The following is a 23,314-nucleotide window of genomic DNA, read 5'->3' on the forward strand; positions in this document are numbered from 1 at the left end:
GCCATGGGTTCGTGGCGGGGCCTGTGTCCCACTTGGGAAAAGCGGAGTGTTGCTTGTGGACTCTGGGTGCGCAGTGCCCTTCCTCTGTAAATGGCCAGTTCAGGTCACAGCAGCTCCAGTATTGAACGTCTGCCCCTGGTGGTCAGTGCTCTTCATAGCGAGTGGTCAGGTGGTGGAATCCTTAGCACATTAGCCTTTTATATATATAGATTTTGCAATAAGAACGGCAAAAACCGTTTTAAAAAAAGTTACTGTGGCTCATGTCCTAAGTTTATCAAATCTGAAACTTTACTCTAGATATCAGCCTTCCAATGAGGAATTCTTCAACTACAGCCTGAGCTGTGGACCCTGAAGCATCCTGCCTAAGAGCCTCTCTTCAGGGTTGCTGACCCGCCCCATCCCCTACCGCGCCTCCAACCCCTGCTCATTATTTTTTCCAAGCAGACCCAGCATCTCCAAAGCCCAGTGTTCTCATTCAGGAGCTGTTGGAGTGCAAGAATGCATTTTAAAGGATATTTCACAACCCAAAGCACTTTTTAAGCTTCTCAAAGATAAGTGGATGGTCACTGAACATGGATGCAAACTGCATTTTACACCAAAAAAAGTTACTTAAATGTTTTTTAGAAGATTTTTTTCATTATCAAAATAGTATAGGATCATTAGAATTTTAAAAATAATAGTATAAAGTAAAGGAAATCACTTCTTTCCACTATCCAAGGTTAACCACTGTCAACATTTCAAAGTATTTCCTTTTGTCTTTTGTACATTTATATATCTAGATACCTTTTTGAGGTGATACTATTAATTCATTTATATTAATATATGTTGTATTGACTTCAGAGAGGAAAGGAGAGGGAGAGAGAGAGGTAGTAATATGAATGATGAGAACGAATCATTCATCACCTGCATCCTACATGCCCCCTACTAAGGATGGAGACCCATGCACTCTGACAGGAACTCCATGTATGACCTCCTGGTTCATAGATCAAGGCTCAACCAGTGAGCACGCCTCCAGGGCAAGATGATACTATTTCTAATGTGTGTATCCTGATTTGTTTTCTCTTAGTTATGGTGTTTTCATTCTACTGCATCTATAACCACTTTTTTCCTGTTTATTAAGGCACTGTTTATTTTTCCCAGCTTTATTGAGAAATAATCAATATACACCACTGTATAAGTTTAAGGCAGACAAAAGGATGGTTTGATTCACCTACATTGTGAAATGACTACCACAATGGGTTCAGCTAACATGTACTGAAGATGTGACAAACCAAAATTGAAATCTCTAATGTAATTTGGGTTAATTTTTCTTCAAAGTCAAATCTACAATTGTTACCATTGCAAAAAAGAGCTTGTACTTGGAACTAAAGTGCAGGGTGTGGTGGGTCTGCAGGCTGGGGCTCTACTGCCCTGGCCCCTTGCACTTGAGCCCTGTGCCTGTTCACATGCAGATCCTTTCTCCTTCCAGACTTCACATGAGGCTGGTGATGGATGTGCTGCCCCTGCTGGACGGGGCTCCACAGTCTGTCTTCCCACCATGGAGTGTCAGAGGTGAGAGCCCCCTGTGTAAGGCTGTGGAGCATATGAAGTTCAGAGTCACTTGTGTCTCAGCAGCTCTGGGGGTGACCTCAGCATCAGCATGCGCAGAGCCTATGCTGGCCTCCAGGGTGTGCTCTGTGCGGGTCCAGCTCACCCACAGCTCCTCTCTCCCTGGATTTCAGCCACCTTACTGGTTCTTCTGCTAGAAGCTCTGGTTCTCTCAGAACCTTACACTCCTCTCCACTCATGAGCTGTGTGGAAGCTTCATATAACAGGATGGTTTTCAAGGAAAACTGGCAAGAGAAAAAGAAGAAAAATAATCAGGAGTCACCACAATACTTTGGAGTCCAGGGCCCGGACAGGGGAGAAGGGGGGAGGGTCCAGGGCAGCCGCCACTCTGGCTCCAACAGGCCCCCGGTCCAGTCCTCTCTGAGTCATTCCCGTCCTGCGCACAGAGCAGTGCTAAGACTCACTGCCTTCAAGACAAATCAGCTCACCACCGTGCTGGTCACTGGTCAAGTTCTCAATTCTCTCCCCACTCAGCCCACTGCTTCTCTCTCTGGAGTCCGCAGATACTATTCTCTCTGAGACCATGGTTGACATCACTGGGTGGACAGCTGGCCATTGATCTGCTCCATCTCGATGGCTCCAGAATTATGTGTTTTCTTCTTTTGAGAAGAAGAAGAAAGAGCAAGAATATGGGTCTGGACAGCAAGTAGCCTTTCTGTAGAAATGCATGGACAGTGAGTTTTTACTCTTAGTACTTGGAAGTGCTATGTGGATTGGCATGAGGTACTTTCATTTTATTATTCTTTCTGGATGTTCTTCCTGAAGGTGACTGAGTTGGCTGGCTGCACAGGTAAAGGAACAAGAGGGTGAGTGTGCTGCCCTGTGTGCCAAGTAGCAAGGAGTTTGTGCTGTTCTGCATTTCTGAGCCTCTGTCACCATGTGAATGAGCTCTGGCCAGAGGCAAGGATAGCCATGAGTGGCTGCTCCCAGGCCATCCTGACACCACTCGTCTGTCCGACCTCTACACCATTGAGCTGTGCTCATTGCCAGCTAAATCCACAAGCCAGGGGAGCCCTGGAGCCCTGAGTCACTGCGTGCAGAGGATGAGCTTTGGTGGCTCCCTGGCCCACATCATGGACCAAAAAGAGCAAGATTTTATGGGGTAAAGACACTGAAAAGGCCTTCATGACAGCCCTACATTGTTACCCTAATGGTACAGGTTTGGATGGACAATTACAAACTCCCTACTTGACCACAGAGTAAGTACCAAACCTTTAATGAGTGACACTCCGTCTCTCATCTACGTTTCACCCCTTAAAATAGGGATGTGTTGATTTCATCCACCAGCATTACTTCTTCCATCTCGCATTCAAGTTGACAGGAAAATTGGAGCCATCTAAGGAAGGAGAGAGCATATGAAGACAGGGTATTATTTTTAGTTCATTTTGAGCACCACTCTGTTGAGTACAAAGAGAAAAACTATTTATCTTTCCTGACCTTTAACAGGGCATAGGTATCTTTTCTACAGTTGAGATCTGTAGATGATTAAAAGGCACCTGCTTCCAAGGACAATGCTGCCTTCCTTCATCCTTGTCCTTGGGTTGCGTCACTCCTGGGCCCTGTACCGAGGTCCCAACCAAGGCACGGAGAAGTGAATCTGCTCTGTCGACGAGACCTGGCCCAGCGTTCCTGGAATGGCACAAAAGGCCCATCCTTGTCACTTGGTGGATGTGGTTTAATGAAGCAGAGGGTAACTGTGGGAGGATTGCACTACCTGTGTTGTGTTTTGTGAGATGGTTAAAAGGTTTGAAGCTCCCTTAAGAAACCAGGTGGCACAGTGAAGGAGCTGTTCCCCAGAGTGATCGCATTAGAGGTGGCTGAGACACAGCAGCTGTATTAAAAGCTGTGGAAGCTTCATGATGGGATGAGAACTTAGCTGTGTAGGTCACTGGTCTGGATGGTGGCCCTCAATCCCACTGACCACCAGTTCCTGTGGGCAATTCCTTATACTCAGCCCCGACCCCAACTGGACCTGCTGGACCAGATTCCCTGGGGCAAGACAACCAAATCTGGTTGTCACCCCTTTTAGTTTTTAACCTTTTAAAAATATAATTGTAGATTCCATTATTTATAAGAGAGAACACAGAGGTAGCCCATGGAATCTGACCTGGTTTCTCTCAATAATATCTTACAAAAATCTCACAGCAGGATATTGACAGTGACCCAACTGCCCATGTAGGGCCGATAGAAAACAGCTCTACCTGATTCTCCCACACCCAGGACAGAGCCTTCTATTTTTTTTTTTTTGGTATATTATTATCACAGTAATATATACACAATGAAATTTACCATTTTAACTATTTTTCAGAGCACAGTCCAGTGCTGTTAAGTGGTCCTTAACTCAACTTAACAATCATATTGTGGTGCTGCCGTTACCACCATCGGCTCCATCACTGTTCTCATCTTCTCCAACTGAAGCTCTGTCCCCACTAAACAACAACTCTGCATCCACTCCCCCATTACTGGTACCCTCCATCTTACCTCTATGACTCTGATGGCTCTAGGGACCTCATGTGAGTGGGATCACACACTATTTGTCCTTTTGTGACTGGCTTATTTCATTGAGCATCATGTCTTCAGGGTCCATCCAGGTTGTAGCATGTGCCACAATGGCCTATTTTTCTAAATTGAATATATTGGGGTGAGATTGGTAATGAAATCATGTAGCTTTCAGGTATACAGTTCTGTAATACATCACCTGTATGTTGAATTATGTATCTCACCTCCCTCCCCTCTTACCCCAGGTCAGGTCTCCTTCCATCACAATTTATCCTTTCTAAGCCCTCTTCTACACACACCCCTCTCTCTGTGATAATCACCAAACTGCTGTCTGTGTCTGTAAGTCTTTTCTTTGCTTAATCCCTTCACCTTTTCCCCCTAGTCCCCCAACCTCCTCCCCTCTGACAGTATTCAGTCAGTTTTCTGCACCTATGAGTCTGTTTCTATTTTGATTGTAGTTTATTTTGTTCATTAGATTCCACATATAAGTGAAACCATAAGGAACTTGTATTTCTCTGACTGGCTTACTTCACTTCACTTAGCATAATACTCACCGGCTCCATCCATGCTGTTGTCAAAGGTAAGATTTCCTTCATTTCCTTTTTGTGTGTGTGGGTGAGTCGTATTCCGTTGTGTTAATGTACCACAGCCTTTTCTCCACTTATCTGCTGCTGGGCACTTGGGCTGCTGTGAAATCTTTGCTATTGTAAGTAATGCTGCAGTGAACATAGCATTGCATATATCCTTTCCGATCAGTGTTTCAGGTTTCTGCAGAGATATTCTCAGAAGTGGAAATGTTAGGTCATAAAGCAGTTCTATTTTTAATTTTTGAGGTAACTTCATACTGCTTACCACAGTGGTTGCACCAATCTGCATTCCCACCAAGAGTACACGAGAGTTCTCTTTTCTCCACATATTCACCAGCACTTGATGTTTATTGATTTATTGATGATAGCCATTCTGACAGATGGGAGGTGATACCTCACTGTGACTTTAATTTCCATTTCTGTAATGACTAGTGATGCTCAGCATCTTTTTGTGTAATAATCATCTGCAGGTCCTCGCTGGAGAGGTGTCTGTTTAGGTTCTTTGCTCATTTTTAAATTGGATTGTTTAATTTTGTTATGATGTTGAGTTTTTTAAGTTCTTCATAAATTTTGGATATTGAACCCTTATCAGATGTATCATTGGCAAATATGTTCTCCCCATCATTGGGTTGTCTTTTCATTTTCTTGGTGGTTTCCTTTGCTGTGCAACAACTTTTCAGATTGATGTAGTCCCATTTGTTTAGTTTTTCTTTTGCTTCTGTTGCCCAAATAGATATATCAGAATAAAAAATATTTCTATGAAAATTTATTGCCTTTATTTTCATCTAGAAGTTTTACGGTTTCAAATGTCACTTTCAAGTTTTTAATCCATTCTGCGTTTATTCTTCAATATGGTGTAAGAAGGTAGTCTGCAGTCATTTATTTTTCCACTTATGTGCCCAATTTTCCCAATAGCATTTTTTGAGTGGACTATCTTTACCACATTGTATATTCTTGTGTCCTTTGTCAAATATTAATTGACCATAAATGTATGGGTTTATTTCTGGACTTTTTGTTCTGTTCCACAGATCTTTATGTCTGTTTTATGCCAGTACCATACTATATTTATTACTATGGCCTCATAGTATAGTTTGTTATCAGGTAGCATGATTCCTCCCACTTTGTTCTTCTTTCTCAAGATTACTCTATTGGTTTGGTTTTATTTTGTTTGTTTTGTTTGTGTGTGTGTGTGTGTGTGTGTGTGTGTGTTGGGTTTTTTGGTGTTTTTTGTGTGTTTTTTGTACTTCCATATAAATTTTTGTGATATTTGTTGTAGCTCTCTGAATTAGGTCATTGGGCATTTGAACGTTGTTAATTCTTCCTATCTTTGAACACCGTATGTGCTTTTATTAATTTGTATCTTCTTCAACTTCTTCCTGTCTTTCCTTCCTTTCTTTCACTTTCTTCTTTCTTCCACTTCCTTCTTTCTTTCTTTCTTTCTTTCTTTCTTTCATTCTTTCTTTCTTTCTTTCTTTCTTCCACTTCATTCTTTCTTTCTTCCACTTCATTCTTTCTTTCTTTCTTTCTTTCTTTCTTTCTTTCTTTCTTTCTTTCTTTCTTTCTTTCTTTCTCTTTCTTTCTTTCTTTCTTTCTTTCTTTCTTTCTTTCTTTCTTCTTTCTTCATGATCTTTATTATGTTCAGGTGAATTCCCTTTATTCACATTTTCACTGAGAGTTGTTATAATGAATAGGTGTTGTGTTTTGGTGAATGCTTTCTGCGTCTATTGTTGTAATCATGTGAATTTGATTCTTTATTTTGTTTACGACGTATCGTGTTTTTTATGTGTAGATACTGTACCAAGCTTGCATCCCTGGAATAAATCCCACTTCATCCTGATGTGTAATCTTTTAAATGTATTACTGGATCCAGTTTGCCAATATTTTGTTGAGGATTTTAGCATCTACATTCATCAGGGATATTAGCCTATAATTTTTTTTCTTTATAAAGTCTTATTCTGGTTTGGGATTAGGAGAATGCTGGACGCATAAAATGAGCTTGGGAGGCTTCCCCTGTCTTGAGTGTTTTGGATGAGTTTGAGGAGAACAGGTGCTAGTTCTTCTCTGACTGTTTGATGAAATGCACTGTGAAGCCATCCAGTCCAGCACCTGCGTTTGTTGAGAAGTTATTTTTTCTTTTAATTCTCACCTAGTATATATTGTCCAATGAATTTTTTTTTTTAGAGATGTGGGAGGGAGGGAGGGAGGGAGGTAAGAAGGGAGAAAGAGAGGGGAAGAGAGAGAGAGAGAGAGAGAGAGAGAGAGAGAGAGAGAGAGAGAGATCAGTGTGAGACACACACATCAAATGGTTGTCTCACACACATGTACACCTCAACAGGTGGCAGGGGTGAACCTGCAACACAGGTACATGCCTTTGACTGGGAATCGAACGCATGATCCTTTGTTCCGTGGACCACATCTCTAACCACTGACACACAATGGCCTTAGCTTCATTGATCTCATGTTTGTTTTTTACTGCTTTGTTTATTTCTGCTCTGATCTTTATTATTTTCTTTATTCTTCTCACTTTATGGTGTCTTTGTTTTTCTTTTGCACTAGTTCCTCTAAGTGTCAAGTTAGATGATGTATTTCAGATTTTTCTTGTTTCTTGAGGTAGGCCTGTAATGTTAGGAATTTTCCTCTTAGGACTGCTTATCCTGTGCTCCATAGCGTTAGGATTGTTGTGTTCTCATTTCCATGTGTTTCAAGGTATTATTTCATTATTTCCTTGATCTCATTGTTATCTATTCATTGTTTAGTAACATGTTAATTAGCCTCCAAGACTTTCTGTGTTTTATAGTTTTTTCTTTTTCTTTTTAATCCTATAATTACTAATTTTTATTGTGGTCAAATAAATATAAGATTTAGAGTTTTAACCACATTTAAGTATACATCAAGTATATTGACATGCAATTCTCACCACCATGTATCCCCAAATTTTTATTTATTTATTCATTTTTGCTTTTCATTGCTTTTATCTCTGTTAATAAATTTATTGGGGCATGGGTGGTTTTAGGTGTGTACAATTCAGTAATAGATCACTTGTAGGTCAGTTTTTTCTAATTGACTTCTAGTTTTATACAGTTATGATCAGAAAAGATTCTTGATATGATTTCAATCTTCTTAAATTTACTGAGACTGTTTTTGTGCCCTAACATGTGGTCTATCTAGATAATGTTGCACGTCCACTTAAAAAGAATGTATATTCTACTGCTTCAGGGTGAAAATGCTCTGAAGATACCAATTAAATCCATTTGATCTATTGTGTTATTTCAGTCCACTCTTTTTTTTTTTTTTAAAGACTAGGTGTGAGGCCGCCCTGTGCAAGGGTGAGGCAGCGCACAAGTCTTCCCCCCCACCTTCTCCCTCCCCCCCCAGCCCCCGCCCATCTCCCTCCCCCCCCAGCCCCTGCCCATCTCCCTCCGCCCCCACCCACAGGGACCCCAGCCCAGGAGGAAGTCAGGGCCCAAGTCTCCCCCCCACCTTCTCCCTCACCCCCAGCCCCCGCCCGTCTCCCTCCCCCTCCAGCCCCCGCCCATCTCCCTCCACCCCCACCCGCAGGGGCCCCAGCCCAGGGGAGCCAGGGGAGCCTAGGGGAGCCAGGGGAGCATGTCACACGCTAGGGGGAAGGGAACGCTTCACTGATTTGAGTGTCACCCTTGCGCAGGGGCCACCCTAATCTCCTCTGCATCATTCCAGGTTTACTATATGTGCTGCTGCTGCTGCTGCTGCTGCTGCTGCTGCTGCTGCAGAGTCCAGCACCAGGCCACTCTTTGCTTCTTGATTTTCTGTGCAGAAGATCCAGCCATTGATGCCAGTGGGATTGTTCAAATCCCCTACTACGTCTGTATTATTGTTGAACTCTCCATTTATGTACATCAGGATTTGATTTACACATTTACTTGCTCTTATGTTGAAGAAATACATGTTTGCAAGGGTTATATCCTCTTGTTGGATTGCTCTCTTTATCATCCTGTGGTGTCCATTCTTATCGCTCAATATAGCCTTTGTTTTAAAGTCTGTTTTGTCAGCTCTAGGTTTACCTCCCCGGCATATTTCTCATTTGTATTTGCATGAAATACCTTTTGCCATCCCCTTGCTTTTTGTCTGTATGTCTTTCATTCTGAGATAGGTCTCTTGTTGACTGCATATATATGGTTCTTGATTTCTTATCGATTCAGCTACCATGTCTTTTAATTGCAGCAGTCAAGCCACTTACATTTAAAGTGATTATTTGTAGATATGTTTTATTCTTTTAACTCTGTTTCCCTTTTATTCCTTCTCGATAGTTCTTATACTAATGGTTTGGTGGTAACACACTTCTTTTGCTGTTTCTTGTCTGGGAAGCTCTTTATTTCTCCATCAATTTTAAATGACAGCCTTACTGGGTAAAGTAGTCTTGGTTGAAGGTCCTAGCTTGTCATTATTTTGAATATTTTGTGCCAATCCCTACTGGCCTGGTATGTTTTTGTAGAGAAATAAGCTGACAGTCTTATGGGAGCTCCCTTGTAGGTAACTGACCGTCTTTCTTTTGTTGCTTTTAAGATGTCCTGTCTTTAATCTTTGTCATTGTCATGATGATGTGTCCTGGTGTCAAGCCTTTTTGGGTTCATCTTGTTTGGGACTCTGTGCTTCCTGGACGTGTGTCTCTTCCTTCACCAGGTTAGGGAAGTGTTCGGTCATTATTTCTTTTAATATGGTGTAGTCCCTTAACCTTTCTTTTGTCCTTGTACTCCTATAATGTGGTTGTTGTTAATGTGTCATGTTGTCCCAAAAGTCCCCTAAACATTCCTCATTTTTAAAAGTTCTTTTTTCTTTTTGCTGCTTTTGTCTTCTGTGACCTTGTCTTCCAAATCACTAATTTGATTCTCTCCTTAATCAAATTATTTATTTTCTCTAGTGTATTCTTCATTTCAAAGATTTTACTCTTTATTTCTGACTGGATCTTTTATATGGCTTAAATGTTCTTTTTCATGCCTACTATCAGTTTTCAAGTTCCCAATGATTTCATCCATTCTTCACCTAACTTAAATTAACTATCTGAAATATTGCTTGCCTCACTTTGTTTAGCATTTTTTCTGGATGTGTCCCCTGTTCTTAAATTTGGGGCATGTTTCTTTGCATTTTGGCTGCCTCTGTGTGTTTCTTTCTTTGTATTAAAATCCAGGTCTTGGTAGTGTGGCTTCGTGTAGTAGGAGTCCTGTGGAACCCAGTGGCAATTTCTTCTTGTTCATCTGAGTTGAGTGCTCCAGGGATGTCCCGTGTGTGTTATGTGAACCTTCCTGTGGCAGTTGATTCTTGATGGCTGTTGGCCCATTCATGTAGTGATTCGATGCTCAGGCTAGTTGGCTGTGACCACAGTGTACCCTGCCTACAGTGTAGTGTATGAGCTGCTGACAGGTGTTGACCACATGGAGCGCAATTTATCTCAGCGGGGTCTGGTGCCTTCCTAGATCTCTCTTTGGATCTGCCGCTTCTGAGGCTAATTGTATCCTTCTCTGATGTGCTCTGAAGCTGGCTATCGGCTTGTTGTTCCTGGGGCTTCCTGGGAGGGACTCTGGTGCTGAACAATGTCAGATGCTTGATGTGACTCTCCCAGGGCAATCTCTTTGCATCTACAAAGCAATTCACAATTTGTGACAGCCTCTGCTAAGGCCCAGTGAGCACAGGAAGGTCCAAGCAGGGCACCAAAGCTGGCTTTGACTAGCATTGAGCCTGGGGGCAGGTCAGCAAAAGCCCCAGAGCACACCATGTTCTGCCTCCCTGTCTGCCTCCATCGGCCGGGTGCCTGTTTGTCTCAGTTAATGAAAGAGTCTCTGGAAGCACTCAAGTTGCATGAGGGAGGTTCTCAGGGAGTCCCCAGGTAGAGGTGAGTGGTGCTCACCAGATGGATGCAGGTTCAAGCTCAGTGTCAGTGTTGGGTCTGAGGCCACTCAGCAAATGTCCCAGGGGATATCAGGTCCAGCTGCCACCCCCTGGGTCCTCACACATCCTTGAGCAGTGTACAGAAGACGCAGACCTGGCATTGTTTGTAGGAGGAGAATGAAAAAGTCAAAAGAGGCTGCTTCCCAGGATTGAAGGTGTCTGGAATCTGTAGTCTGAGATCAGCTGTGTGAGCTTAAGGGCTTTGCAGAAGGTCTGTGGATTCTCAAAGGCCAGAGAGCTGCTTCCTGTTGTAGATGACTCATGGATCCCCACAGGGGAGCGAGAGCATGGTGGCATCATGCAGGTGCAATCCAGCCATCACGTAGTGAAAAGTAGAATCCCCTCATGGGTGGCTGATTTCAGCAGATTCATCCCTCCATTTCTGTCCTAAGAGAACTGGAGCTCTCTCCAGACTTCCGACCAGATGCATGCTCACTGGCTTCCCGGGCAGCACTGTCCCTGCCTTCTTTCCTCAAGGCTGGGTGAGCCAGGCTGGCTGGAGTGTAGGGAAGGGAGGATAGAGGTCCGTTTGGAGGGTTGAAATGCTGTGAGAACTTTTAAGGCTTAAATTTATTTTCTGTGTGTCTGCTCCCACACTATAACTAAGCAGCCAAAGTGATGCTTAGCTCACTCTCAAGGAAGCACAGTTCTGCCCTGCACCAGTGCCACACATCACCAGAGCAGTGAAGGGAGCTACTGGAGGAAGAAGACAGGGCATTCCTCTCCCAGCAGTGTAACACCCTCACAGGCATGATTCTGTCTGGAGAGCTGACCCCTGCTGGAGCACTTAAGGCTTTTAGGCACAGAGTGTAATGATCTGATTTATATTTTTTAAAGATCACTCTGATTTGCATTTTCATTTTTATTAAAAATTACTTCTTTAATTTTTTTCAATTAGGGATGACATTCAATATTAGTTTCAAGTGTACAAAATAGTGGTTAGACATTTATATAACATATAAAAGCATCTCCTGATAAGTCTAGCATGGGATATCTTTGAAAAGGGTATTAATCCTATTCACGAGGGCTCCACCCTCATAACCTAATCAACCTCAAAAGACCCACCTTTTATTTATTTTTAATCAACCTTATTTGGGTGACATTCATTAATAAAATTGCATAGGTCAGGTGTGCAATTCTATAATGCATCATTTGTATATCGCATTGTGTGCTCACTGGCTTCAGGTCAAGTCTCCTTCTATCACCATTTATCCCCCCTATGCCCTCTTCTCCCTCCCCTACCTGTCACCACCAACCTTACCCCCTACTCCCCACACGCCACCCACCTGCCACCCCACACCCCGCACACCCAGCGCCCATCTGCCTCACCACATCCCCAATGCACAGCCCCCATCTGCCACCCCAACTCCCCTCCCGCCAGCTCTCATCCCCCAACACTACCCCTCACCCCCACCTCCCACTCTTACCCCAACCCAACCCCCGACCGCCCCCCCATCACGCACCCCACACCCCACACCTCCCATCCTCCACCCCCAACTTCCCAGCCCCCACCCTCCACCCCCCTTCCCCTGCTTGTGATTTGACATTTGAAATGATATTTGAGATGTGTCTTGAGAGCACGGGTAGGATTTAGACAGATGAAGAAGGTGAGAATATGCTTCAGGTACAGAGAGTGGACATTCGGCCTGGAGGCAGGAGAGATGAACACTGGACAGACCAGAGCATATGCCCTTCAGATGCCTGTGAGTGAGGGGTCAGGGCAGGGAAACAGAAGACCCTGCATGGAGGGAAAGGGCAGAGGGATAAGGGGACCAACCACAGAGTGGTCAGAGCAGGAGAGACAGCAGCCCCTCCATGGGAAGGCAGGGCAGCAGGGTCAGGGGACCAGGGGAGGGGCCGATGGACAGGTATGAGAGGGAATGCTGCCAAGGGGCAGGGCTGGGGGCAAGGGCTCCACCATGGGGAACAGGGAACTCTCCATGGAGGGGTCTGTTTCTCCTGTTACCTATCTCTACTCCCATGTCCCCCCTTCCCTGGCCCCTCCATGGATGGTGCCCTAACCCCCCTATCTTGCTCAGACTATGTGGGGTCCTTTGTCCTCCCTGCCCTGCTACCTCCCTGGATGATGCCCTCTCCCCCCTGCCCTGCCATCTATTTCAGGACCTGTGCTAAAATCCTTGCTGTCTCAAAGTAGGCTTCCCTATCCCCCCAGCCTCTCCTCTCCATGGAGGGTTCCCTGTTCCCTCTCATGCATGCCCTGTCCCTCCATGAAGGATTCTGTCTCCTCCATGCCCTTCTCCCTCAAACCGGGGCTCCCTTTCTCCACTGCTTGCCCCCTCAAAGTGAGGTTCTCTGTCCCCCTGCCGTGCCCCCTCCATGAAGGAAATCTTCCTCCCTGACCCTCCCCCTCAAAGTGGGGTTCTCTACACCCCTGCCATGCCCCATCCATGGAGGGTACCTTCTCCTCCCTGCCTCTCCCCCTAAAGTTGGGATCCCTGTCCCCCTGCCCAGCTCCCTCAATGGATAGTTCTGTCTCCTCTGTGCCCTGCTCTCTCAAAGTGAGGTTCCCTTTCCTCCTGCCCTACCCTCTGCATGGGGATTACCTGTCCAACTGCCCTGCCCCCTGCCCATAGAGGGTTCCTGGTCTCCCCTCTCCTCCCTGCCCTGCCCCCTATAATTGGGGTTCCCTTCCTTCCTGTCCTCCCCACTGCATGGAGGGTTTGCTGTACCCACTATTCCATCCCTGCAAGTGCAGTTCCTGTCCCCCAGCTCTAACTCCTTTCTGAAGGTTTCCCTGTCCCCCTGCCCTGCCCCCTCCATGAAGGTTTCCCTCTCTCCTGCCCTCTACCCTCTATGAAGAGTCCCCTCTCCTCCCTGCCCTGTCCCCTCCATGGAGTGTGCCCTCTCCCCCCTGCCCTGCCCCATCCATGGAGGGTTTCCTGTTCCTCTGCTCTGCCGCCTCCAAGGAGGGTCCCCTCTACTCCCTGTCTGACCCATCCCTGTTGGGTTCCCTGGCCAGCCCCCCCGCCTCGAGCTCTGCCCCCTCCATGGAGGGTTCCCTGCCCCACCTGTTCTGTAGCCTCCATGGAGGTTTCCCTGTCACCACTGCACTGCCCCCTCCCTGGAGGGTCCCCTCTCCTCCGTGCCCAGTCCACTCCAAGGAGTATGCCCTCTCCCCGCTGCCCTGTCCCATCCACGGAGGGTTCCCTTTTCCTCTGCTCTTCCCTCTCCATGGAGGGTGCCTTCTCCTCCCTGCCTTGTCCTCTCCAAGGAGAGTCCCCTCTCCTCTCTGCCCAGTCCACTCCATGAAGGTCCCCACTTTCCCTGCCCTCCCTCCTCCATGGAGAGTCCCCTCTCCTCTCTGACAAGCAAATCCTTGGAGGGTCCCATGTTGCCAGTCCCCACTGCCCTGCCCCATCAATGGAGAGTTCCCTGTTCCCCAAACCCCCTGCCCTTCCCCCTCCATATAGAGCACCCATGCCCACTATCCTTCCCTTCCTTGGAGGGTCCTTTCTCCTCCCTGCCCTGTTACCTCCACGGAGGGTCCCATCTCCTCTTTAGCTATAACCTCCATGGAGGGTCCCTTCACTCTCTGTCCTCTTCCCTCCATGGTGGGTCCCCTGCTCCACTGCCCTGTCTCCTGCATGAAGGGTCCCCACTTCCCCTGCCCTCCCTTCTTCATGAAGTGTCCCCTCTCCTCCCTGCCCAGCCCATCCTTAGAGGGTTCCCTGTATCCATTCCCCATAACCCTGCCCCCTCCATGGAGGGTCCCCTATTCTCCCTTCCCTGTCCCCTACGCTCCCCGCTCCATGGAAGGTACCTTCTCCTCCTTGACCCATCTCCTCCATGGAGGTTCCCATCTCCTCCCTGCCCTTCCTCTCCCTGGAAGGATCCTTCTCCTCCATGGCATGTCCCCTCCATGGAATGTCCCCTCTCCTCCCTGCCCTGTCCCCTCCATGGAGGGGTCCCCTCTCCTCCCTGTCTGGCCCATCACTGTAGGTTTCCCTTTCCCCGTCTCTGCCCTCTCCTCCCTGCCCTGTACCCTCCATGGAGGGATCCTTCTCCTCCCTGACCCATGCCCTCCGTGGAGGGTCCCTACTCCTCCCTACCTGTCCCCTCCATGGAGGGTTCCCATAACCCTACTGTCCCCCTGCATGGAGAGTACCTTCTCCTCCGTGACCCGTCCCCTCCATGGAGGTTCCCATCTCCTCCCTGTCTTGTCCCCTCCATGGAGGGTCCTCTCTCCTCCCTGTCTGTCCCCTCCATGGAGAGTTCCCATCACCCTAACAGTGCCCCCTGCATGGAGGGTCCCAACTCCTCCCTGCCCTTCTCCATCATGGAGGGTCCGCTCTCCTCCCTGCCCTTCCCCTGCATGGAGGTATCCTTCTCCTTCCTGACCCATCCCCTCTATTGAGGGTCCCCGCTCCTCCTTGCCTGTTCCCTCCATGGAGGGACCCCTCTACTGCCTACGTGTCCCGGAAAGGAGGGTCCTCTCTTCTCCTGGCCCATCACCTCCATGGAGTTTCCCCTCACACCCATGCCTGTCCCCTTCATGGAAGGTTCCCTGTCCCCACTGCCCTGCACCCTCCATGGAAGGTCTCTTCTTCTCCCTACCCTTGCCGCCTCCATGGAGGGTCCCATCTCCTCCCTGCCCTCACCCCTCCATGGAGGGTCCACTCTCCTCTCTACCTGTCCCTTCCATGGAAGGTTCCCCACTGCCCTGCACCCTCCATGGAGGGTCCCATTTCATCCCTGCCCTGTTCCCTCCATGGAGGATCCCCACTCCTCCCTGCCTGACACCTCCATGGAGGGTCCCCTCTCCTCCCTGCCTGTCCCGTCCATGGAGGGTCCCCCTTCTCCCTGCCTGTCCCCTCAATGGAGGGTTCCCTTTCCCCATGGCCCTGTCCCCTCCATGGAGGGTCCCCTCTCCTCCCTGCCTGTCCCTCCATGGAGGATTCCCTGTCCCCACTGCCCTGCATCCTCCATGGAAGTTCCCTTCTTCTCCCTACCCTCTCCCCTCCATGGAGGGTCCCCTCTCCTCCCTTCCTTTCCCCTCAATGGAGGGTTCTCTCTCCCCCCTTCCTGCCCCCTCCATGGAGGGTCCCCTCTCCTCCCTGCCCTCTCCCCTCCATTGAGGGTCTCCTCTCCTCCCTACCTGTCCCCTACATGGAGGGTCCCCTTTCCTCCATGCCCTCTCCCCTCCATGGAGGGTCCCTTCTCCTCCCTTCCTTTCCCCTCCATGGAGGGTCCTCTCTCCTCCCTGCCCTGCCCTCTCCATGGAGGTTTCACTGCCTCTCCTACCCTGCCCCCTCCATGGAAGGACCCCTTTCCCCTGCCCTGCCCCATCCATGCAGGGTCTTCTGTTTCCCTGCCTGTTCCCATCACTCACAGGCTCTGCGAGGCATGTGCTCTGGTCCCCAGTGTTCATCTGTCCTGCCTCCAGGCCGTGTCCACTGTCTGCACATGAAGCACATCTCACCGTCTTCATCTGCCCAAATCCTCCCGGGCTCTCAGGATACATGTCAAATATCATTTCAAATGTCAAATCACCGAGTGATCTTTAAAAAATATAAATCAGATCCCCCTATTCTCGTGCCTAAAAGCCTTCCTGCTGTGACAGCAATTTCAACCCACACTAGGGCCCTCTATGCCCCCCCCGACCCCCCGCTCTCTGCTGTTCCCATCCAGCCTGGCTGTCCTTGCCCTGGGGCACTGCCTCTCCTTTTGGGGTGGCTTCCCCAGGTCTCCATGGCGCAAGCTCTGTCTCAACAGCCATATCTCAGTTTAAACATTTTGGGGAGCCCTTTCCTGAGCCTGCTAGGGAGTCACTCTGCTCTGAAGCCCCCATGTAGCCAGCCCTATGGTATATCACCTGGCAGTAGGTCACAATACTAACAGAGGTCAGAATGGTAAGACAGGTCATAGAGGTAACCTAGCCACCATGCCAGGCCAGCCATGTGGGCCAACCTCTCAAGTTTTCTGGTGGTGGTGTTGTTAAAAATCAGTGAATAAACATTTATTGACCCCAACATACCAAAGGCCCTCTACAGAAACCACAGGAGGTGTGGCTCTCCTGGGTCCTGGCCCTCAGTAACTAGGTGTTCTTCAAAGTGAAAACTGGGTGGGAGGGTGGGTCAGAGAAGCCAGGGAGGGACTCCACTTGAGTTGCTGTCTTTGAGGCTGGAGGAAGGGATCAAAGGCCAAGATTTTGGAGAGCCCCAGGAAGCTGGGAATGGCTTTGGCAGGGACACAGAAGGGAACTGTGCCATAAGGAATGGATTCTGCACCTCCCCATGTGCAGGACCCTGAGGCCTCCTGGGAGGAGGGCAACCCAATGAACCACCTCAGGTTTCTGACCCACAGCACCTGGGATCCCACACTTTGTCCTGTGAACCACTGCGTTTAAGGTCATAGGTCAGGGCACCAATAGAAATCTTTTGTGTCCCTGTGGCTCCCTAGTCATATAAGCTAAGTCTATTTTCTTCATGGCTCTTCCTATCTTCTGAAATAAAGTGTGGCCTTGGTTCTTGTTCGCCTGTCTGTCTCTCAGGCCCTCTCAGCACCTGAAAGGTGACCTGTGAAGGCCAAGCCCCCAAGACCCAGGTAGACAGCACACACTTGCTGAATGATTTCCTGAGCAAAGAGCTCTTTTCGGATTTCATATATTTTTTATTTGTAATAAACCTGATTCATTAACATGTACATAGATATGATATCTTCATCCTCTTTAGGACATCCCACATAGATTCATGAATTTTTAAAATATCTTAATTTTTTGGTCAAAACCCGCGTCTCAATTTCTTGTTCAGAAATGCAGTAGCTGCTTTATGTCCTGCCTCGGGGAGGAGAGGGTTCTGACTGCAGACCAGGTTCATGCCAGGATGTTGCTCCTGTTCCTGGTCCTTCACAGGCCAGTCCTTTGGCCTCTGGTGGCCAGTTGACCCATGATGCGCCCTTACACCTCATCTCCTGTTCACCAGCCTGGTGTTGCTTCCTGCGTTGGTCACAAGGTGCAATATACAGATCCTGTAACATAGAACCCACACCTGAAACCTATATGTTTTTGTTGACCAATGTCACCCCAATGGATTTAATAAATAAAAACATTTTTTTAAAAAACACACATTAGTTATTTTGCAGATTGAAACTGGTTCAGGGAGATGAAGTGACTGGTCTGGGGTTCCCCAATATTCCCACTGCCCATGATTCTGAATGCCCAGCACTTTCTTGTCTTTCTCCCATTAGACTTCAAAGGCCCTGCCTTTTAAAAATCCAAAGGAGCTGAAAAAACAGTAGGAAGCTTCAAACCTCCTTTGGAAAGCGAACTTTAAGTCAGCAGAGTGGAACATCTTCTCTATGAGTGTTTCTTTGCTTCTTTGTTCATTCATTTGCCAAATGTATGTTTTACAGACATTTCTAGAACTGACCTTTTCAGTACTGGCTCTCCCTCTCAGAAGGTGCCTAGGCCTGTGCTAGGACCAAAGAGTCCCCAGTGCTGAGTGGGAATTCAGCAATGACTTTTGAAGGTTTCTTTTTAAGAAATATATACAAATTCTGAATTACTTTTATCACTAGATACTAGGAAGGGTTCTCCCCTCACAAGAGCCTTTATGCTATTTTCACAAGACCCCTGCTCAGTATCTAGTGAAAGAAGGTCAGCTTACTTTACAGAAACACAACAGGTGAAACCACAGCATGGTTTTTATAATAAGAAATTTCCTTTGCACATTGTACCGAGGAAGAAAAACCTTTAAGAAGAAATGTCAGATAGAGTTACAGTTTTGTATGAATAAAGATAAGTACGGACCAAAGTTGCAAATATATTCAGTATGTTCAATGTGCAGAAAAAATATAGCTTATTTATTTATTTCTAAATGGATTTTCTCTTGAGTCCCCCACCAGGGGATAGAGGGGACAAGAGCAAAAGAAAATATTTAGCTCAATTTAATATCTGAGTTCAGCCTCATGAACTGAATCCTGTCTTTAAATGAACACAGTGCCTTTCCCATTGGTGTTATATGGGATGGGAGGTGGAGCTATTTTGTTTTTCTGGCAACAGGGGCAGAGTCTTTGTATCGCCTATTGTCGCCCAGGGAGTAGCTAGTCTGGGTCCATGTGTGGGGTCCTACTCCAAGTTTCCCTCTGGAGTTCTCACCCAGAGAGCGAGGACATGCAGCATCCCTGCTGGGGGCTCCCAGGCTGCCCCGATAATCCCAGGGGAGCAGTCCTCAGCCCTCCAATTCTAACCCCAATGTCTGTGTGTCCCCCTCTCCCCTCTGAGAGTCCTGGCTGCAGAGGAGGGGACAGGAGGCATCTGCAGTTCCCTGCCCTCAATCTCTTCATTTGTTCCCACAGTTACCAGAGCCCAGAAGGCTTTGCTTCTCCTTCCTATCCGTACAGACCTTCCCTGATGGAAAATTTGAGAACACTGGAAAACAGGGCACATGAAGACTTTTCAAGAGTATGTAAGTGTTTACAAAGTATTTGAGAAAATTAATTTCTAAATTCTGTTTCTTCTAGGTACTCTTTTCAAATTTGATCTGCCTGAGGAGTCATCTGTGATTTTTTTTTCCCATCTCACCTTTCACAGTCTCTCCTCTCATTTTAGTAAAGAAAACTATGCCTTCCCCACCTCCTCAAAGAAATCTTACCATTGCCCCTGGGTGTGACACTCTCTAGCCCTCTGAACTATGAATGCATGCCATCTAATGGCACTGCATGAAGCAAACTCTTTCTGAGAAGGAATTCTTAGGGTAATCTGAAGGCAGCAGGAAAAACAAAAGCAGAGACCTCAGAGGTATTTGGAGCCTTTGTCACCTCCAGCTACACAAATGTTAAACACAGCCTGACACCTGGCCAGACAGTGTAAAATCTCACAGTGCTCAAAATGGTTGATAAAAGGGAAAAATGGATAAGTTTTTGTTAAATAAACATCTGAATAAGAACGGAAAAAAAAACCTAGTTGTCTTCCATAATTCAGGCACCTTACATGTATTGTTCTAATCCCACAATGGTCCCCATGTACCTCCCATTTTAGAAAGCAGAGAACTGAAGTCAGAGAACTGAAGACAGGAGGACAGAATTTGTGGGGTTCCAAATCCAGCCAAGTCGGCTCCCCCAGAGCAAGCTGCCTCCTGTGTCCAGGGTTTCCTTGTCCTCCCTGATGGAAAGTCTGACCTTCCGTTCCTAAGACACATGCTGGTGTCTTCATGAATTTCAACCAATTTCCAAAAGGACCAGTGGGAAAAGAATTTTTACGGTTAAGGACAGCAATAGGGACACAGAAGAGACTCTCATTCAGAACAATTGGAGCATAGAAAATGTTTACAGATCTGCTTCCGAATAAATGAATGAATGTCACACTGGGCTCAACGTTTAGACAGGTGCAGCTACAGAGAGAATCCAGACACCACTCAGCTGCTCTGTAGACATGGGAGCATCCTACGAATGACACTTGCCATGACACCTGTCTTGTTGACAAGAATTATGCAGATGGCTTCAGGGGTTATACAAAACTTTATATAAATCAAAAAAATATTTAGCCAGTACCAGTTTGGCTCAGTGGATAGAGCATCAGCCTGCAGACTCAAGGGTCCCAGGTTCGATTCCGGTCAAGGGCATGTACCTTGGTTGTGGGCACATCCCCAGTGGGGGGCGTGCAGGAGGCGGCTGGTTGATGTTTCTCTCTCATGGATGTTTCTAACTCTCTATCCCTCTCCCTTCCTCTCTGTAGAAAATCAATAAAACTTATTTAAAAAAAATTCTTTAGAAAAAAATCTTTAGTTGTTGTTTTTTTAAAATGAATTACTGAATCTTCTGAAACTTATTTTGGCTTTTGCAAAAGTTCAAAAAATTCCACATTCTTTTTATAGTTTCTTCCTTCGTTGATTTTTTTTTTTCTCCAATACTGGAAAAAGATAAAAAAATAAAGGCATGTTGAAAGAAGAACATAAAAAGTTCTCCGTAATTTCACATCCCACAGTTAGATAATAGTATGATCTTTTCCCTTTGTTTCTTTGTGGTTTTTTTGTTTTTATATAGGTATGTATATGTATGCACAGTATAAAGTTGCCAAATTTGGAATTATATATTCAAATGTGTATGCACATATATTTATAAAAATATATGTACACATACTTTTTGCTTCCCCTTGTTCTTAAAATTATACCATAAGCCTTCCCGCATATTCTAAGAGAGTCCTATCTTAATGGCTTTGTAATATTCCAGCATATGTTTAAATCACAATTCAGATAACCAAAATTCTATCACTGGTCATTTAAGTTTTTCCCACTTGTTCAGTGTTATGAATAATAAAAAGAATCAGCACTTTTTAAACTTTTTCTGTTTTTTGAATTAAAGAAAACTAATTTTAAAATCACTAGAAAATCCTTTGAGAATAGAAATGTTTTATTTTGCACTTTGCAGTAGAGTAGCCAGTAGCCGCATATGGCTATTGAGCTCTTGAGAGGTGCTTAGTGCAACTTAGGAGCGTGATTTCACCTTTTACTTCATTTTAAATTAGCCACATGTGGGTAATGACTCCCTTATTGGTCAAAGCAGAACTTGAGAGCGCCGAATCCTAACCACTAGACCTCCAGGGACTGTGGTACATAGAATGAACAACATAAACTGATGAACAAAAACAGATCCAGAGACAGAGAAACATCTATCAGACCATCAAACCCTAAAGGGAAGGTAGGGGAGGGTGGAGGTAAGAGGGGGAGATCAACCAAAGGACTTATTTGCATGCATATAGGCCTAACCACTGGACATAGACAACAGGCGGGTGAGGGCATGAGTGGGGAGGGTGCGGAGGGTAATGTGGGGATAAGGACACATATGCAATAACTTAATCAATAAAGAAATTTTAGAAAAACAGACAAACAACAAAGCAGAACTTGAAACTTGGGAGCTCAGTGCACTGCTTTGAGAATTTGCTTGTATGCAGGAATGCCCCCATCTTGTGGCCTTTTAGAATATTGCTTCTGAAATTTTGGGAACTAAGGTGTATTAGCAAGTATGAGCAAGTATTTTTTCTTGTAACGTCAGAATGTTCATAAACCATAAATGTCACCTGGTAGATTATATAAATTATCTGGAAGTTTTAAGACTGGCATGGCTAAAAGACAGTCAGCACACAAGGCAAATGAATTGCAGGGGACAGAAAATATTTAGAAAAACACTAAGAATAGACTCACTCTTTTGATTGGGACACAGGGAGGATTTTAAACAGAGGGACCTTGTTATCTCCCAAGTCCAACCATATTACTATGTGCAGATAAGGCTTTGTATGGTTATTCCTAGAATTAGTACAATTGGGAAATGATCACTTTTAGGCATCAAGGATATCTTTTTCCAAGAATGGCGAAATGTGAAGAGTTCCTGGAAGTTATTGCATCCTCGAAATTGCCTTGAAACATATTGTATTGGAGATTTATCCCTAAAGCACACCCCTTTGGGGAATGTTAACCAAATATCCAGGATGCTACTTTAGTCTTTTTTTTTTTTTTTTGGAACTTCAAAAGATCAGATTTAATGCTGGGGTCCAACCCCAGCAGGTCCAGGGGTCCCCAAAGGTGTGGACGGAGTTGGCGAAGAAGGAATGACACATAGGCAGCGTTCAGGTGATCATCATAGCCAGGTTCTGTAGCTAGGTTCTCTTGCCATGTTCTCTCGCTAGGTTCTCCAGCCAGGTTCAGTCGCCAGGTTCTCTAGCCATGTTCTCTTGCTAGGTTCTTCAGCCAGGTTCTATAGCCAGCATCTCCAGCCAAGTTCTGTCTAGGATCTCCAGCCAATTCCTGTAGCCGGGTTCTGTCCAGGATCTTTTGCCATGTTCTCTCACTAGGTTCTGTCTCTAGGTTCTGTCTACTTTAATCTTTAGGGCTCATTCTAAACTTAGCAGAAGAAATGGGAAAAGGGCAATAAAATGAGGTCCAATGTACTTTGTGAAACAAGGCAGAATGGCCAAACCTCAAATCCCCTGCAACAAATGAGGTAAATTATCAAGCATTGGAAAGTTAATCCCATAGCTAGTTACTGGAATTTATTGAGCCATATGTAAGTAATGAGCAGCAACTATCTTGTGATCTGTAATTATTGGGAACAATCAAGTTTTTATAAGGAAGCTCAGTTTTTGTTTGGTTTCAATGTCTCACATTGGCCTTGGAACAGTTCCCTGTTGCATTAGAAGAACTAATACATCTATTGTGTTTCAATAAAAGCTATTGGCTGTTATTTATTTTTCTTTTAGGATAAGTTAGTCATAAATGACTATGGTGGGCGCCCTGGGGCTGTGGTCTCTTCTCCACATCCCGCAGGGTGGGGAGACTTGAACCGGTTCGAGCAAGTTAGGAGGCTCTTTCGGGTTTAAAGAATAATGAAAGACAGACATAAAATAGATTAAAAGCTTGGGCTGGGTGTGGTTTCTGACCTCTGATTCCAGGGACAGACAGACAGAGTCTGCCCTCTGGAGGGAAAGGCACAGAGAGAGCCAGCTCTGAAAGCTGTTTATTATATACTCCAATTACAGGAAGTTACATCACATCTGGGTGGGCCTGAGACATCATGAGATCCATCCCCTTAACACTGGGCAGGAGAGTCAGACTGAGTGACATCCAATCTTTTGACTGGTCCCGCCCTCAGGGCATGGCTCTGACCTTGCCCTGAGTCCCAGCTGATGTCTATTAAGCCAAGTGTATTCTAAGGGCCCTTAAAAAATAAGTGATTCTCTGATAAGT

At 46.0% G+C, this 23,314-nt stretch overlaps 2 non-coding genes across 2 annotated transcripts; both read right to left on the reverse strand.

The window, feature by feature from the left end:
* Nucleotides 1-8,313: 8,313 nt before the first annotated feature.
* On the reverse strand, nt 8,314-8,417 carry LOC132214013 (U6 spliceosomal RNA). The gene has a single exon (XR_009448118.1). It is a non-coding gene; the product is annotated as a U6 spliceosomal RNA (small nuclear RNA).
* A 2,779-nt stretch (nt 8,418-11,196) lies between these two features.
* LOC132214042 (small nucleolar RNA SNORA74) lies at nt 11,197-11,399 on the reverse strand. The gene has a single exon (XR_009448142.1). It is a non-coding gene; the product is annotated as a small nucleolar RNA SNORA74 (small nucleolar RNA).
* Nucleotides 11,400-23,314: the final 11,915 nt, after the last annotated feature.

Source organism: Myotis daubentonii, chromosome 12, assembly GCF_963259705.1.
Source record: "Myotis daubentonii chromosome 12, mMyoDau2.1, whole genome shotgun sequence".
Taxonomy (NCBI): Eukaryota; Metazoa; Chordata; class Mammalia; order Chiroptera; family Vespertilionidae; genus Myotis; species Myotis daubentonii.